Below are 20,597 nucleotides of genomic sequence, written 5' to 3'. Positions count from 1 at the left end.
TGGTATTCATTCTCTGATTATTGTTTATGCTTAATTGGTTTAAGTGTTATTTCTATATTTGGTTTAAGCATTTTGGTATTAATGTTTTGGGTTTTGGTATCAAATTTTTAATTGCTTAATGTTCTAGTAATATGTGACAATCGATTCACCCCCCCCCCTAGTTGTCTTCTAGTTATTTGAACTGTCTAAGAACTAGCTTGAGAAAAAGAAATCTTTGAACAGAAAGTAAAAAACCATGAAAAGAATAGATCACAAATGTCTAAAATGTTTCAAAAATTTCTTGGTCCAAATCCAAATATTGAGCCAATTGATGTAAAAGCTCCTATTCAATGATCATACATACTGGATCTCCTCGCACAAATAGACACGATGAAACAATTTCAAGAAACAAACACAAATTTCAACCAAATCTCAAGTCAGACTTTATTTGATCAAACACAGTTCAATCAAATATCGAATGAAGAACCAATCATCCAATAAAAACCAATGATCCAAAGACAACCAATGATCCACCAACAACCAATGATCCAATAAAAACTAATTGTCCAACGTGTGTAACCAACACAATCAATCGTGCAATTTCAACAAAATGCTCAACCAAACATACAATGTCAACAATTTCTTCAACCAATTGTGAAGTACCAACAACAATGTCATTCAACAAGTCAGTATCAACAAATACAACCACAAATTCAAAAATAAAAGTTGCAACATACGTCAAGTCAAATTTCAAACCTGTTAGACCAATTTGACCAACAACCAATCCAAAATCAAAATATAACACCAAATCAAAACCAAATCCCTTTCAAACAAGTCAAAAATCAAAACCCAACCATGTCAAAACCTCGCAAGGGCTCAAATGTGTCTCCAAAGAAAGGTAGCTCTATTACAAATCTCTTAAAGAGAGGTCTAAGTGATTTTTCTGAGAGAGATCAACATCATATGCTCATGTCTAACAATGGCTCATCACCCCATAAGAAAATTGACTCTCTAGTGACATCTATCCCTACACATTTTGAAGCTTTGCAAGAACCTCCCATATCATCTCCTAAGGCTTCACAAGAGCAATTTCCAAGATTGCCTCCAAATGATACATCAAATAATGCATCCTCCCAAGGGTTGTCTAATACAAAAATACATGATAATCTATGTCTTTATACAAATCCCTTGTACAATTCGGAAATGCAAGATTTAATGCCACCAAATGCTTCTTTTTTAGAGAGCCCCATTCAAAGCCCATCTCCCTCATGTCAAAGCATTTATTCCTTGCCAAAATCCCCCATGCATATCCAAAGAACAATCCCATGTCAAGAGGATAATTTAGAGCATGAAGAAATGAGTCCTAAAACAAACAAAGATCAAGATACCAAGAACGAACAATCCTATTTATCTATTGACCAAGATCTCATTTCCTTTGATGATCCCATCATCCATGTACATCCTATCCAAAGTTCTCTTGACACTCCACTCCCTGAGAAAGATCAAGATATCCTAGTCCATCATATCCCAAATGATCCCCTTCCATTTCATGAATAAAATGTCCTTTCAAATCCCATTGACATTCCACTTCCTAGGCAAGATCAAGATATCTTTCCCAATGATACTATTGAATCAAAGAGCATAGAACCTTTAAAGAGGAATCCAATGATCTTCCTCCTTGTCAGGATAAGATTATCCCTTCACTTCCAAAAGATCATACCATCCCTTTAAATCTTCCACTAGACCCTATCATTCCTTTCAATCCTCTACAGGATACATTTGTTTCTCCATCTTCATGTCCTAATCCTCTATGTACACTCCAAGATCTCATTTCCTTTGATGATCCCATTATTCTTCCCATTGTTAGGATAACCGATGGACAACTGAGAGGAGGGGGCAGGTGATTCAGTTGTCAACAGATTATGAAAATTTAAGCACACAAAGCCTTTTACCGGAATGCATAAACCAAATAATTAAATAGTAGATATATTATTTAAGCATAAACATAAACCATAAACCAAATACCATGCATCCACAACACATGACACCAAGATTTGTATGTGAAAAACCCAGTAAAGGGAAAAACCACGATGGGAAAACCTACCCACAGTCAGATGATACTTCTCAAGTAAGTATGCGATTATAATAAGGGGTCTGCACATGCAGGAAGTCACACTGCCTAGAGCACACTTCTCATCACAAAAGAGCCTCACTGACTACAAAAAAATTCTAGACTACAATCCAGAAGAAAGATTGAATTGCAAGAATAAAATTTCCTATACCTGAGTACAATTCTGGTTAAGCTCAATACCAAAGGTCTTAAACCTCTTACACAACCCAATTCTATCACCTATGATCGACAAAAACCTCTACATGTGATTATAACTTTATTCATGCACATATAATACCATAACCCATGACCATCCTCTAATCTACAAAAAAGATATTACATCACATATATATATATATACAAACCCTGGACCTAAACAATTAGGTTGGCCATCTAAACGTTAATACAATAAATCCATTACATAAACCCGCAAACTAATGATAACCCAAGTCGGCCTAAGATCGAAACAACATTAAGCAATCAATAAATCCAGCTGGTAACGCATTGGGAGCATCCACAAACATGTTAGCATAAACTAGTCCATAACCTAACAGAATAGAACTAGACCTAAAATAGGTTGCCATAAGCCAAAAGTAACACCACCAATCAACTGGAACACAAACATGGTAACCATCAACATCCTAAGAACCTTCAAGAAGACACACCAACACCACTTATCAAATCCATGAAAAGATCTTCCGAATCATCAAATCCTGAACCAATTGAATGAGATACGCATCTAAATCACATGAATGCCTGAACCAAACCAATTCCACCAATCAGAACATACCGGAGAATAATCTCCTGATCAAAATCACAATCCAACCACTCTACCGGAACCTGGTAGACAATCAAAGAAGCTAGTGTTGACATCAATGACAAACATTAATGCAACACATAATCATTACCTCCAAATTTAGAACAATATCCCCCTTTGGCATTAACGACAACACTAGATGTTAAAAACATCCAAGTGCCAAGAAATGCCAAACAAGTCTCCCCCAATGGAAGACATCCAACAAATGATATAAGAATGAAGTTCTGAATCAATATTAAACCAAACTCCCCCTGTGACTGATATCTCTGATAAGATCTTTTTTTCACATGAATATCTCCCCCCCTCTGACATCAATGCCAAAAGTATGACATAAACATCAAAGAAAAACCATAGAACCTCTGAACCACACAACTAACTACTCTCCCTTAGTAGTAGCACCAACACATCAATCCAGAATGAATAAAAGCTTTGATAAATGCATACTGGATTGATGCCAATTAACATCACTTAAGTCTCTATTGGAGGGGTAGAGACCCCCAATCTGTCTCTAAAGTAATCAAATGATTCCTTGGTCAAAGGTTTAGTCAAGATATCTACAATTTTCTCTTTAGTGTTCACATAAACCAATCTGACTTCATTTGCTTCAACCTTTTTCTTAAAAAAGCTATACTTGATTGATATGTGCTTTGTCTTTGAATGAAATACTAGATTCTTTGATATGTCAATAGCAGCAGAATTATCACAGTGAATAACTTCCGGTTCATTATAGTCTACCCTGATATCCTTCAACATTTTCTTCATCCATGGAATTTGCGTACTGTTAGTAGCAGCAGGAACATACTCAACTTCAACAGTAGATAAAGAAGTACATGATTGTTTCTTGTTGATCCATGAAACAAGTTTCTTTTCAAGAAAGAAAGCTCCACCGGATGTTCTTTTCCGATCATCTATATCTCTAGCCCAATATGCATTTGTATATGCACATAGTGTAAAGTCATCATCTTTAGAATACCATAAACCATATTCAGTCATTCCTTGTAAATATTTGAAAATCCTTTTCACTGCACTTTTATGATTCTCTCTAGGATCACTCTGATATCTTGATACAATACAAACTGCATTCATTATATCCGATCAAGTCTGAGTCAAATATAACAAACCTCCAATCATAGACATATACCTTGTAGAATTTACCGGAGCTGATACAATTTTCTTTGTCAATTTCTCACTTGTAACCATAGGAGTACCAACTGGTTTAGAATTTTCCATACAAAATTTATTCAATAACTCTCTAGCATACTTATTTTGATAGATGAAAATAACTTTATTAGTCTGAGTAATCTACAAACCTAAGAAAAACTCATTTCCCCAATCATAGACATCTCAAATTCATTCTTCATATTATCAGAGAATTCCATACATAACTTTTCTTCACCTCCAAAAATGATATCATCAACAAAGACCTCAACAATCAATATGTCATCATCAGTAATCTTATAAAACAAGTTACTATCAGCATTACCTTTAGTTAAACCAAGCTTCAAAATATATTTGTCCAATCTAGCATATCAAGCTCTAGGGGCTTGCTTCAATCCATATAAAGCTTTCCTCAATCTGCAAACCATGATTTTGTCATCTGAAAGTGAAAATCCATTAGGTTTCTTAATGTTAGACTTCCTCTTCAAGATCTCCATTTAGAAATGCACACGTAACATCCATCTAATAAACCTTGTATTTCTTACGTGCAACATAAGCAAGAAATAATTTCACATCTTCAATCCTAGCTACAGGAGCAAAAGTCTCATCATAATCAATTCCTTCCTTCTGAGAATATCCTTTGCATACTAATCTATCCTTGTTTCTCACAACTTGTCCATCTTCATTCAATTTATTCCTAAAAACTCATTTAGTTCCAATAACATTCTTATTTTTAGGCCGGGGAACTAAAGTCCATGTGTTGTTCTTTTCTATCTGATCCAATTCCTCTTCCATAGCTTTCATCCAACATTCATCCTTGCATGCCTCAACTACTGATGCTAGTTCAATTTGATAAATTAAGCATACCTCTTCAGCTGCCAACCTTCTTCTTGTCATCACTCCTTTGCTCTTGTCTCAAATGATCTGATTTTCTGAATGATTCAACTTTACATACCTATGAGTCTTCTCACTTTCTGTTTCTCTGCTCTGATCTTCAGTTGGTGTTGAATTTTCTAATATTGTCAAGGTAACTAGTTCAACATTTTGTTTCGGTATAGGTGTTGCCAGTTCCGTTATGGTCATTACCACTTCCAATTCTCTCTCATAAGTTCTTATTTGACCTTTGTACTGCTTATCCACTTTGACATTAGTGCTCTCCACAATTCTCTACAATATTTTTTTATAACATCTATATGCTTTTCTTTCATTTGAATAACTAATAAATATCCCTTCATCACATCAAGGATCAAACTTTCCAATAGAGTCATCTCTTTTGATATAGCATTTACTATCTGTAGCGTCCTAAAATTGTGACACTTGCAATTTCGACTGCATTTGGGTCTTCACGATGGCGATGCAACACGGAACCTGAATAGAGACCCCGAAACTTGTTCATGACACCAAAAACTGCATTTCTCAGCACCCTGGCCTGATCCTCCTTGCACCCTGCTGTCCCTGGAGGTGGGACCAGGGCGCCCAGCGCCCTGGTCCCTGGCCCTATTTTGGGCTCGGTCTCCAATGGGGCTTCGGGTCTTTTTGTTTGCAAATTGGAAAATTACATTTCCTGGTCGGCCTAAGGTCGGGAAAATCAGTCTATTAACCCTAATTGACAAGTATATAAACTACATTTCCTCTCCCATTTTAGAAGAGGGAAAAAAGGCGAAAGCGATATTCAAACATTCAAGCATTCAAACATTCAAGCATTCCTTCAAGCAATTGATCATTCTAAGTCTCCATTCAAGGCTAAGTGTTGCATTCAAGACAAGGATTCAACCATTGAAGAGGAGATCACATACTACAACATACAACATACAATATACAACAACATCTATACCTTCGCATATAAGGATACAAACATCCTTACAACAAGGTATTAGTACTTGTTTTACATTACATTTACAGCATTTCTCATTTCTTTGATAATTCCAAAACCGGGGTTTGACCTAAGGGCAAACCCCTCATCCCTAACCCCCCAATCGTCCTCTCTTTTCTGTGTGTAGGTTGCAGGTACGCGGTTGTAAATGAAGATCTGGAATCCTTGTGCAGAGATGAACAGATCCCCCTTCGTTTCGCGGATTTTTTGGAGGACCGTGTGCATGCTGGGCGCCATCGTCCCGTCAACTTTCGCTCAAATTTGCAGAACAGCACCGTCTCGACATTTTACTGCTAATTCCAGGTCCGCAGCTTCATACCATATCCCTATCTCTGTTTATAAGCGAATCTTTCCTACTTTTCATGCATTCCTAGCTTAATCTTTCTATCCACATTTCTTTACAAAAGAGGGTATCCTTGATGTCTTAACCCTTGAAACTCATTTAGAATCCAATCTTGCATTGCATGGGATTGGATCTTGTGGGTTTCAACCCCTCTTTTGAATGTAAAGTCTCTCCTAAGTGAAAACCATCAACCCTAGTGACTCTCCCTTCTCTCTCCTTGGAGTTGGGGAGGGGAGAACGACTAGGGTTTGATTTTTCCGCTTTACATTTTGGTGAACCCGACGTGAACATCCTTTCTGATTATTCATGGTTAGATCTGAAAATTTTGGCTTCCTTAATTACATTTCCATGTTTGATCTTTTGCAAATTTTAGAGGTTAATTGCATAAAAACCCTAGAATTTTCTTTTTAGTAATTGAGCTTGTGAAATGTTTAATTGTTAATGCTTGTTTCAGATCTACCCTTCTATTGCAAATTACCAATTCATATTTGTGCTTTAATTTTGAAAATTAAGTGGTTAAGTGTCAAAACCCTAATTTTTAAAACCTCCTTGATTCAACCTTTGACTGATAATTTCACTAATCAAAACACCTCCAAATCGGCTGTAACTTTGGATTCCGCAATAAAATCACAATATCTTTCATCCCTGAAAATTTGGAAAAAAGTTGCGAGGACCGTGTGCACCCCGAGCGCCATTGTCCCCGACATTTTTTCCGAAATTTCGGGAGCTAGATCTTACTGTATTTTTCTACTAAAATCCAAAATTTTGGCTAATTTTATCAATTTTAACACTTTCAAAATTAAAGTCAAAGTTGGTCTAGCGATTGCTTGGATTGAGGCTTCTAATCATTCAAAAATTGTTGAAATTGAAATTCATATCAAAATTGTGTTTCTTACAGTCCTAAATCTAAAAAGTGTGTTGGCATTCATTCGAAATTTCAGTGTTTTATTCAAATTTTTGCAATTTGTGACTTTTGAAATTAAGTGTTTAATTGCAACAACCTTGATTTCCACTTTCAAATTCGAATTTTGCATGAAATCGAGTCAACTTTTAAATTTCAAAACTTGCATTGCTTTCAGTATTCCCTCTAAAATCATAAAATTCAAAATTTCAGTTTCCCTCTCTTTTTCAAAATTCAAATTTTGCATTTTTCAACAATCTTGGTAGGGTTCAATTTTGAGATTGCAACTTTAATTTGGCCTATCTGCAGATCGTAAAATCACTCAATTTTTTCAGATTAGCTTTAAAATCATCATAACTTTCATCCCTGAAAATTTCAAAAAAAGTTGCGAGGACCGTGTGCACTCCGTTCGCCACGGTCCCGGACATTTTTTCCGAAATTTCGGGAGATTGTCCTGATTGCATTTAACAGCTTAAATCTAGGAGATTGGCTGATTTTATTGAAATTTGCTACCTATAAAATTCAAAATCTTCTCTCTCTTTAGTGCATGAGTTTTACAACAATAAGCCCTACTTACACTATTCCCGTTAGACGAAGCCTTAGAATTAAGTCTTTCCAAGGTTTAATTACTAAGGAGATGGAAGCTAATTTGAATGGCCTTTTTAACGAGGACATGGGTAATTCCTCTAATCCTCTTAATGATGAAGAAGCTCTCCATGAGGTTTCTGTAGAACAACTTTCAAAATTGGATAACCAATTTGATAATTTTCGACAATGGATGTCTCAAGAATACCCTGATAGTCAAGCTCTTTCATTAATTGAGGGTCTGAAACGTATGGTTCAAAGTGATAAGAATGGAATTGATATTTTGCGTGGTATTGCACACATTGTGGATTCGAATGTGATGCCGATGAAAAGTTGTGCCGAAACCTTAGGTTATACATAACCTCCTACTCAAGTTAATCATTCTATTCCTTTGACGACTCCTATTGCTAGTATACCTACTTTTACATCAAACATAATGACTACTTCAACACAAGACATTCCTCCTATGATCACCAGTCATGGGGGCAATCCCTCTTCTTCAATCAACCCACTTCCTTCATTCAATCCAACTTCTTCATTCATTCCTTCAATGAGTGTTCCTATTATATCACCACAAATAAACATGACACAAGGGGGCAATTCATTTAACCCTTCTATTCCTCCTTGTAGTGTTCCTCCTTTACAATCATCTCCTATGACTAACTATCATATTGTCCCACCACCTTACTCTCTACCTTCTTTCAATAACATAACACCTCCATCACAATCTAACATGTCTAATATGAACTCTTCGACTGAAGCGACCATTAACAATCTTGCACAAACTATCTCTTCTTTACAGCAACAAATTGCCTCTATGAATCAATATAAGTTTAGTGTGCCCACATTTGATGTTGTGAGCCCACTTTCTCTTGACATTGTTCGAGCTATTCCCCCTAAACATGTTGAAATTCCGCCATTTGGAGCTTTATAATGGTAAGGGTGATCCTCTAACACATGTTAAGACCTTTCAAACAATATGTACTGATTTTTCTTATGACCAAAGGTTGCTTGCAAAACTGTTCACTAGGACATTAAGAGATAAAGCCCTACAATGGTATTGCTCATTGCCTTCTTATTCTATTACTTCTTTCGAACAACTTGCAAATGCTTTTATTCAACAGTTTCAAAACAATATAAGTCCTAAAGTTACTTTGATTGATTTAATGCATTGTAAACAAGGTGTTAAAGAAAAAGTGACTGATTTCATTGGTAGATATAAGCATTTGTATGCTCAAATTTCCTTTCCAGTGCCTGACAATGATATTCAAAGAATATTTATTTCTAATTTACAAAAATATATTAGAGAAAAACTCTTATTTTCTGAGTTTACTTCTTTCCAACAGTTGTGCGCAACTCTTCACAAATATCAACTGACTGTGAGTCAAATGGAATAATCACATCCTATGGCTCCGAGTGATAAGGGTGATAGCAGTCAACAACCATTTGGAAAGTTTAAACCGAACAGAGAGTCCATTAAATTCAATGAAAACATCATCAACAACAATGTGAATGCAGCATCAGGTGTGCCTCCTATTTCTAAGTTTTTCAAGAAAGAAAGAAAGTTTACTCCTTTGAATGAATCATTGCATAGTATTATGAATAAGTTATTGGAACAAAATGTGCTTACTCTTCCTCCTATAAGGCAAATAGATCCTGCAAAGATTAATTCACCCTATTTTGATAACAAACCTTTTTGTCAATTTCATCGTCATCCTGGGCATGATACTGAAAAATGTTTTGCTTTAAAGGGTAAAATTCAAGATTTGATTGATAATAATACTATCTCTGTTTCTGGTGTGAATGATAAAGGCAACACATCTGTAGCTCCTCCTAACCAAAATCTTCAGATTTTTACTGATCCATTGCCTTCTCATACCTCTAATGCAATTGATACTACTGATTCCTCTGTCTCCCCTGATGATCTTGTGTCTATGACTCTGAATGTGATTAACTTTGTGGAATAGCAGAAAATCCCTAAAGAACTTTCCATCACATTTGATTCCAGTGAGACTCTCAGGGCACCTGATGGTCCTTTATATATAGTTGCAAAAGTCAAGAATACTCCTTGCCGTGGAGTGCTTATTGATCCTTCTTGTATGGTTAATGTCATTACTGAAGAATTTCTTTTTACTTTGCAATTGAATCAAGTAATCTATGACGAAACAAATGTGGTTGTGAAATTATTTGATGCATTTTCTTCTTCTGCAATTGGTTCTATTACATTACCTATTGAGGTCCATAACAAATCCCTTGATGTGGACTTTGCTATTATTCCATCATCCGAACAATTTCGTGTGAAGCTAGGCTATCCTTGGCTATCTTCCATGAAAGCTATTGCTTCTCCTATTCATAAGTGCTTGAAATTTCCCCATAATGGTGAAGTTGTTACTGTCAATCATAGTCTCTTTAAACCAGCTGAAAGAACTTCTAGCGTTCCTATTGATTACTTTTGGCCTAAACAATTCCAATCTCTTCCTCCGCGAAGTGATCATCTTTTCAAATCTTATCAAAAGTGGAAAAAAGATATGATCCTATCTCTAAGTGAACCTAGAACACCCAAACTTGACATCCCTATCATTCTTGAGAAGGAAGTTCTTCCTTTGAAAGATAAAACCAATGTCTTTCCTCAAGAAGATTCCCAACCCATCCCTATGGATGTGACTATGCCTATGTCTAATAAACTTTCTAAAGGTAGACCTATACCTCCTCATCATAATGGACTTGGTCTCCTTCCTAAACCAAATATTCCTCCCTTATATGGAGCAGTTCCTCCTCCTTCCTCTTATGGAGAGAAGAGAGCTTCCTCTTCTCCTATTATTCAACCTAAGAGACCACAACCTAAACACTCAAGTGATAAGGATGAGAACATTCCTCCTCCTCACTCTTCTCAACTTCCTACTAAGACTAGACGAAATCGTTCTGCACGTGAACGCTGACGAAAGCGTCGTCTTAGAGCTCAGGCAGCTGCTTCTCAAACTTTGCAATCCCCAAAAACACCTTCAGCCAGTATTATTCCATTTTCTCCTCAGCCGACGATTGAGCTGAAATCTCCTAAACATAAGATGCATGATGGTCTTAATCCTGTGCGAGTTAAAGATCCTATTTTTATAAATCTTGATGATGATATAGATGAAAATGTTATTCATGATGAAAATGTTACTCCTGTTCATTCTGATAGTGAATATGAATATGTTGATGTTGATAACCATTTATCTAATGCATTTTCTAAAGCACTTATCCTAGCTCCTAGACAAGAACACCGTGGCTTGGAACATGAACATAGCCCTTGTTTGGATCTTGTGATAGCTCCATCTGCTGTGTTGGATGTTCCTCCTCTAGCGTGTTCCCTACCTTCCCGAAACATTGATCAGCAAGATCGGGGGGTAGATGACGTGCTAGACTAGTTTCATTCGCATAGTAGACTCTCTACTCCTCTCTTTTGTGACTTCTTCTATGTGTTATTCTCATTCTTCTATTCGTTGTCCTTGGTGTTGTCTACTTGAGGACGATGCAAAGCATTGAGATCTCTTTTGGTCTCTCTCATGTTGACTCAAAAGACACATGTGTTCCCTTCTTCTAGGTGACCTTCCTTGATTGGGGAATGAAGAACAATTATGCATACATACATATGATATACATGAATTATCATACAGCATACTGACCCCAAGGAAAGCGAAGTCACCTTGTGCTTTGTGTTTTGTGTCTATTATCCTTGGGCTTATCTCACACTTGGGGGCTAAATCCTTGTGATAACGTGCTCCTTTCCCTTCTCATTCTTATATGTATCACTACCTTAAAGCAATCACCCCCGGTGAGGCATGTGCGATCGCTTTAACGTAGGGGGGCATACATCCCGTTCATATCTTTTCAAGATACTTGAAAATTTCTTGACAAATTTAAGCTTTGCCTTGAAAATTTTTGATATCTTTCTTGCATGACTCATAGTGACGGAACCTTACTACTGACAGTCATGGTTCTCCCTTGTGATCTTCCCTTTTACTTTGTCAATCGAAGTTGTAAGATCCTTAGTCCACTGGGGGCTTGGTGTATCTTGCCTCCTTGACGTGGTGAAAGTCTTTCAATGTTGTTTCCTTGTACTTTACCAGAACTATTGGCGTACGCTTATACTCCCGCTAAAGTGGGGGCTAAATGTAGCGTCCTAAAATTGCGACACTTGCAATTTTGACTGCATTTGGGTCTTCGTGATGGCGATGCAACACGGAACCTGAATGGAGACCCCGAAACTTGTTCATGACACCAAAAACTACATTTCTCAGCACCCTGGCCTGATCCTCCTTGCACCCTGCTGTCCCTGGAGGTGGGACCATGGCGCCCAGCGCCCTGGTCCTTCAGGACCAGGGTGCCCAGCGCCCTGGTCCCTGGCCCTATTTTGGGCCCGGTCTCCTATGGGGCTTCGGGTCTTTTTGTTTGCAAATTGGAAAATTACATTTCCTAGTCGGCCTAAGGTCGGGAAAATCAGTCTATTAACCCTAATTGACAAGTATATAAACTACATTTCCTCTCCCATTTTAGAAGAGGGAAAAAAGGCGAAAGCGATATTCAAACATTCAAGCATTCAAGCATTCAAGCATTCCTTCAAGCAATTGATCATTCTAAGTCTCCATTCAAGGCTAAGTGTTGCATTCAAGACAAGGATTCAACCATTGAAGAGGAGATCACATACTACAACATACAACATACAATATACAACAACATCTATACCTTCACATATAAGGATACAAACATCCTTACAACAAGGTATTAGTACTTGTTTTACATTACATTTACAGCATTTCTCATTTCTTGGTTAATTCCAAAACTGGGGTTTGACCTAAGGGCAAACCCCTCATCCCTAACCCCCCAATCGTCCTCTCTTTTCTGTGTGTAGGTTGCAGGTATGCAGTTGTAATTGAAGATCTGGAATCCTTGTGCAGAGACGAACAGATCCCCCTTCGTTTCGCGGATTTTTCGGAGGACCGTGTGCACGCCGGGCGCCATCGTCCCGTCAACTTTCTCTCAAATTTGCAGAACAGCACCGTCTCGACATTTTACTGCTAATTCCAGGTCTGCAGCTTCATACCATATCCCTATCTCTATTTATAAGTGAATCTTTCCTACTTTTCATGCATTCCTAGCTTAATCTTTCTATCCACATTTCTTTACAAAAGAGGGTATCCTTGATGTCTTAACCCTTGAAACTCATTTAGAATCCAATCTTGCATTGCATGGGATTGGATCTTGTGGGTTTCAACCCCTCTTTTGAATGTAAAGTCTCTCCTAAGTGAAAACCATCAACCCTAGTGACTCTCCCTTCTCTCTCCTTGGAGTTGGGGAGGGGAGAACGACTAGGGTTCGATTTTTCCGCTTTACACTATCAAAGATTCTGAAGTACTTAACTGTAGGTGTATGACCAAATCATAACTAATAAGGTGTCTTATTGGTGTCTCCTTTGATGTGAACTTTGTTCAATGTGTATACCTCCATTCTCACAACTTCTCTCCAATAGATATGAGGCAAATTTGCTTCCATCATCATCGTTCTAGCTACATCCAAAATAGTTTTGTTCTTTCTTTCCACGACACCATTCTGCTCAGGTATCCAGGGTGCAGAGAACTATCTCCTTATCCCATTTTTCTCACAATAACTATTAAATTCACTGGATGTGAATTCACCACTCTGATCAAATCTTAAGCATTTGATCTTCAACCCTATCTCTATCTCAACCATAGCTGTAAAGATTTTGAAATTTTTAATGGCTTCATATTTCTCCCTTAGAAAAGTAACCCACATCATTCTAGAATAGTCATCAATAATTAACATGAAATATATATCACTTGGAAAACTTCTTATTCTAGCAGGACCACACAAATTAGTATGAATAAGATCAATAATATCATTAGATTTGTCCTTTATACTCTTAAAAGAAGTTCTGACTTGCTTACCTACTTGACAGTCCTTACATACCGGATTATAAGGCTTCACAATCTTAGGTATATCTCTAACTTCCTTAATTGAACTGATCTTTACAATGCAATCAAAATTCACATGACACAACCTCTTATGACATAGCCAACTTTTATCAATATGTGCAATCAAATATGTCTTCTCAATGGAGTTCAAGTGAAAGATGTTACCTTTAGTTTGAGTACCGATTGCAATCTTTAATCTATATCTATTGATGATTTTGAATTTTCCATGCTTGAATTGTAATTCAAAACCCTTATCCACCAAGTGTCCTACACTCAAAATATTATGCCTTAAACCTTCTACCTAATAGACATTATCATTGTTATGCTTACCATCCAATCATATAGCTACTCTTCCTCTTATCATGCATGATTTGTCTTCTCCAAATCTAACCAGACCACCATCAAATTATTGCAAAGATATAAACTTCCTTTTATCTCTTGTCATATGATTTGAAAATCCACCGTCTATCACCCATTCATCCTTGTCTTCAACTTTAGCAGCAAGGGCCTTCTCTTCATTTTAAGTGACAGGTTCCAGAGCATCTTCCTTGATAGGTAAGAATACTCATTCCTTTCTATTGCTGGATCCATTACCTGAATATTTTGTCGGTTCATCATTAGAATCATCAGTCACACCTTCCTCATCAACATAGTAGCATGATTTGTCTTTGTTCCTCATGTACTTATGCTTGTTCTGATATTCATGGTTAGGCTTAAAATATCTTCTATCTTTTTCTTTAAATCTTGAATTCATTTTAGGACATCTAGATGCAAAATGACCTATCTTATTACATGCAAAACATTTGAAAGGTGATTTTCCTTCATACTTAGTTCATGTTGGACCTTTAGGTACCCATGATAGATAAGAATACCCATTCCTTTCCATTTTTGGATATGTTGGTTCCCAAACGAACAGTCCCTGAGTCCTCGAGGAAGTTCCACTAACTCATCAACAAACTCGGGGAAGGATTTGGCCAACTAACGAGATTCAGTCACAAGATTGAGATGTCCTTCTCTTTTGGCTCCGCGAGATGAAGGTGGGTGAACCTATGCAATGTCTTATAACTTTTAGCTTCAAAATACTCTTGACATTACATATTACAACAAATAATCTCAATGAAAGATACTAAGGAAGATGGATAAACTCTTGGTTATGGCTTTAACCTTATATTGTAAGCATCTAAGCACTCTTTGAGGAGGTTTCTACACTACTCCTACTCCAAATGCTGAAAGGAAATGCAGAAATGAAAGATTTTTACTTAAGGAATGATTTTGAAAACTGGAAGGAATAACCATGATCAATGCCTTATATGGGCAGTAGTCATATTCTCAGTATGCAATGTTACACCTTAGTAGCTTGAACTGTAACCACATAAATATCGACATCAATGCATGAAATTAATACCCATTAGCTTGGTTCTTCTCGTAATCCTAATTAAAGATCCTATATGCAAAAGACACATTTCATCATTCTACTCAAGCATCTTAGTCTCTTCCTTGAAGAGAAGCAAAAATTGAACAAAACACCAGACTTTCTCAAACAAAGTAAGCAATCCTTAATTATTTAATTCATAAAAGATGATGTTACATATTGGAGACAATAATAAGGAAGACCAATATTCTTTAAAAATGTTTGCCTTGTTACAACTACTCAGACCACAAAGCAACTACAAACTGAAAAATAACACTCACTATCATTAGAAACTTGCACCCTACACATGGAAGCCTTGCTTCCAGAAAAACTTATATACAAAATCCTCATAACTAAGAAGAGAGAAGAAAGATATACTCAAGAGAATAAAATCGAATAGAGACCCTAAAGGCATCTTCAAAATTTACATGTCTTCCTCTTGAGATTTGCAACTTTGAAATCTACTCCTTCCTTCAAAAATCAACAAAAATGAACCTCTGCACCCTGTTGGAAAACTAAGCTGAAAATCTGAAAATACCCATCATGTTGCACATGTCAAGTCATATTTTTGTTCGTTTCCCAAGGTTTTCTATTTTTTGCCCCTGTCCATCTCTGACTAAAAAAATTCTCACCCTTCCCCCCTGATCTGAAAGCTAAAATTTATCCCTTTTGGTGAAAACGACCACTTGACTTTTCCACTGGGTTCCATTGCTGCTCAAAAATAGAAAAAAACACTCCTTTGCTAGAAATGACAAGTGATTTTAAAAAATGTGCATGCTTTAAACCTTCATGCCCAGTGAATAAAAAAATTCACCCTTACAAGTGAGTAGCTTCCAGATCTACATGGATGCTCCAATGATAAAAAGTAAATCACTCCTCATGCAAATACTTTCATATGCCCCCTTTGCAATGACCTCCCACTCTCAGTCATCCTCTGCATATTTTACTTTTTATGAAAGTAATTTTCAAATTCAACAAAATATCTCCCCTTTTTCCATAGCTTAAACATTGAGTTTAAAATACCTCCTCCCGTGTGAAAATGAATGTCACCATTCTATACATTTTTAGTTCACAAGTATTTCAATCTTGACAGAAAGCTCTAAAAGTTGCATTCACATTTTTATAAGGATATTTCACTTCTTTTGTGAAAAATGCCATGTCTCTATGAAAATGCTTACATTGCCTAGGCAACAAACAAAATTTTCTTCCAATTGAAAATGATACTTATTGTGGAAATATCAATTGATGCTCCTAATGCCATCGAAGCATTCTTCAAACCTACAAATTTTCTTCTATTTGCAAGGGTTTTTATTCAGACCATACTCTCTACACATTACCACACTATGCTTTTATTGATCATGACTAGCATTTTGCAATCAAACCTTGTCAAAGTGTTTCCTCCTCACAGATTGAAACTCAAGACCTTCTTAATGGATGCCCATATCAAACTCCAAGGCTCGATTGTTATACCCATCTTCTGTATTTCATACTTAATATTTCTCATGAGATACATTTCACTTGACAATCTGAACCCTAACTATTTTATTTGCATAACATTTCATGGAAAAACATTTTGCCTGAATGAGCATTTTTGCTTCATGTCAAACTTCATTATGCTGACACCCTATTGATCTTTTAAAATTGTTTTGATTCACTATGATTGATGCCATTCGAGCCTCTCTTTATTCTGCTGAAAATATTGCAAAATCTCCACTTCTCGGAGATGGACACGACTTGGTCTGCGGTATAGGACACTCTCATTGCTTTCTAAAGCCGCAATTGATGATATTAAGCACTCCAAGTTTTCTCCCTCCTACTATGTATATTACATACATTTTGGATATCACTTTGCCAGGACATGGCAGCCATTACATCTTGACTAAATGCCTCATCTTTTAAATTTTCATTATGTAATAAACACACAATAATGGACTGGGGTCTTTGTTCCTATGATCACAGCATAAAAAGAGTATACCCACATTTATTTATAGTTGCACCCTGCGATTCAACCCATGTGCCATATCGTTTGGTGTCACTGCTGCTAATACTTTCATTTCATGCAAATAGCAAAATCACAATAGTTTATCAATAAGCAACGAATATTCATTATAGACACAAAATCACTCTTCTTTCAGGTGCAGGCATCCAATTGTGCCCTACCCTCACACATTGTCACCCATATTTACTTCGCCTTGCCATGGAATCTTTGTGCTCTTGCTTCCACTTTTTTGCCTTGATATTTCCCTATTTTCGTGGACTTTGATTTTATTTTGTCTTTAAAGTTCATTATCCCATATATCTCGTGGCTGATTATCACTTACGCGCGGGATAATCTAAACCTCCCTCTTTGTGCCAGACCTTTCTATCCCGCGATGTATCTTGGACGACGATCTTCCCATGTGGGATAATAGAGACCTTTTCCCTGCCTAACGCCTTATCCCATGGGGCTTTGTGATGCCCACTTATCCCTCGTGGGATAAATATTTTTCTCTTCGGGCTATGCCTTATCCCGCACATACAACCAATGCCTCGCCTGAGCACGCAACATAAAGAGCCTACTTGTCGCCCGCTCATCCTCCTTGTCCCACGCAGTCTCTGGCCAAATTCATTTCATGCGCGACATAAGGAAGAAACTAATCCTTCCTTATTCCCATTATCCCGCGCGGGTGTTTGCGTTTATTCTTAAGTTGTGCGGGGTAAATTAAAAATGTCTTTTACAAGACTTATACAAAGTATTGAATCATTTGCTTCATCCCTATGTGACAGGTATTGGAAGGGGTCCAGCACAAAGGGAAGATGAGGAAATAATTAATTTAATCCTTGCCAAAGGCTTTGAACAAATGATGAGTATTTATTTTTATTTTTATTTTTATTTTGCTCTCCCTCCTTCCATGGGCCTAGAGAAAATAAACTTGAGTTGGCATGGCACATTAAAATTTAGATTGAGGAATTTATCTCATAGCCCAGTCATTGGTGCTTTTGAATGCACATCTCCTTTACCAAAATTTTGGTCACTCATTAAAATGATTCAAGACCTATAATTCACTTTATTTTCTCAAAAATCATTTTCACTTGGTCCCTTTTCACAATTTTATTTAAATCAAATAAGTTTGAATATCATTTATTTTCCTTTTGATGGGCTCATTCTGATGTCACTAAGTGTCGTCATTAGTTGAGCCCCGGGTGCGACCAGCTAAAGAAATTTTCGTTTCTAATCAACTGACTGACCAAAATGCCTTGATATGCTAACTAAATGTGCTTGGGACATGAAAAGCTAAGCTCGAAACCTTCATTTTGATCATTTTTACAACTTTGACATTTGGCCCAAAATACTCGAGTAGCCTCCGAAATAAGTTTAAAAAACTGATGAAAACACCTGATCAAACCCTGGGAGCTGGCACACCAGAAGACTAAAATATTGAGAATCCAGGGCATTAGATGGATCATCATTATGACATTTGAGGCAAGAGATATTCACTATCAAAGATGCCTACTAAGGCTTTTCTGAATATGAACCTGTGAAATCAACCTGACTTGCCTTCAAACCTTTATTTTAAAAAACATCAAATCATCACTTCATAGGCCGTCACTTGGCACATTGGTACATTAATATACCCTGAATGAGTTTGCAAGAGGGTTTGACCTAATTAGGTCACATGTGAAAATTATAAACCCTCAAACTTGGCCTCTCTAAAAAAATTGAACATGTTGACGTTGAAACCTTGAAAATGTGCATTTGGAATGGGTCTCAAAAACTGATCATATGATGAGCTGGAGGGCTACAAATATGGGACATGGTAGAAAATTTTACAGGGAATCATTGGGTACAATACTTTTGAGTTGCAGGTCAATTGGGCTTAAAATATGAATTTTCAAAGTGGTCCTGAAATTGTTGTTTGACAATGTTCAGTTGCAAAACTGAACCTTTTGTAAATGGAATAAACTTGGGAAACTTGCCAAACGGATTCATGAGACTGAGCCACTTTGCATAGGGCTTCAAATTTTTTTAGAGAATCACAAACAACTCTCTGTTTGGATTGAAAATCAACTAGCACAAAGTTACAAGTACTCAAATAGGGCTACTCAAAAAAATGCAAAAGGTGCAAATCAACAACCCTAACCTTAGGATCTCCAAAGGAGTATTCACAAACACATCAAATCTGGTCCAAGTAAGCTGCAATAAGGTATATATCATCTCTGTAACGAGTATAAAAATCCTCCAAAAGGATCTCTCTTGACAATTCTCCGAAGCAAAGATATGAGCTCACCAAATGAGCTACTCAAGCTTGCTCTGAAAGGCAATTCTGAATGCAATCTACAAAAATTTTAGTCGGGGTCTTCAAAATTAGACAATATTTTTGAAGTCCCAATAGTGTCTCTAGCTTGGAGATGCATGCCCCTTGCGAGCATGGCAACATCCTAGATCTTTGGGGAGCAGACCGGGTGCCTACTCCATTGGGCATAGAGTCAAAAAAGGTCTTCTCTGCCCCAAACTGCTATGGGTTGAATATCAAACCACATGTGATGGCCCAAGGCCACCTAAAAAGATCAACAAATTCTTTCCTTTGACATAAACATGGTTTTCCTCGGACTACATTGTAACCAATCTGATGATATAGCTGGGTTGCTGCTGACTCAATGGATTAACGTTTCTCACCCACTTACCATGATGAAAAATATCAGTGCACTCACCATTATTAAAATTTTGAAACATGCACACTGACTAAAAATGATGATCACTATGTGACATGCATGAGTCATGCTCATTGAAAAATACACTTCCATGTTGAACACAACATTCAACATGACTCAAATCACTGTCACACCCTATAGAAACCTCTCTCAGCTGAAATAAAATGAACTCTTGCACAAGCATGTTGTTGGCATCACTTCAAAAAAAATCATCACAAGTTTGCATGTCAAACTGAAAAAACTCGAGAGGACACTCTTGCAAACCTTGTGACCCACTTACACATTCCTCCAATACATGAACTGACAAAGAATCACATATTGGCTCACTTTGGAACAACAACTCGTTGCTCTAGAAAAAGGGATCAATCAAAGCCCCAACGTACCCACAGATTCATACATTTCTTCATCTTCTAATCATGTTGTAGAAGGATCATCCGAATCTCATATACACTCACAAGAGTGCGATTCTAGCTCATTGGAAAGTTTTGGCTCAAAATTAAGATCATCTTCCACATTCATGTGAATGTTTTCCGAAGAATACTTAAAAAAATAAGAAAACTCATCACCATGGGAGTCATTGCATGGGGCTGAGGTTTGGCATGTACTTGATAAATTGGATTCATCATCACACTCTTTCGACCTATCATTACCTTGATCATGGCACTCAAACACCATGGTCTCCATCATGTGGATTATCATTATGCACGCTGACCCACTCACTGGTAGAAGAAAAATAAAAAATGCATGTCATATATG

Source organism: Cryptomeria japonica, chromosome 5, assembly GCF_030272615.1.
Source record: "Cryptomeria japonica chromosome 5, Sugi_1.0, whole genome shotgun sequence".
In the NCBI taxonomy this organism is placed as follows: Eukaryota; Viridiplantae; Streptophyta; class Pinopsida; order Cupressales; family Cupressaceae; genus Cryptomeria; species Cryptomeria japonica.
Note: the sequence above shows the minus strand (reverse complement) of the source record.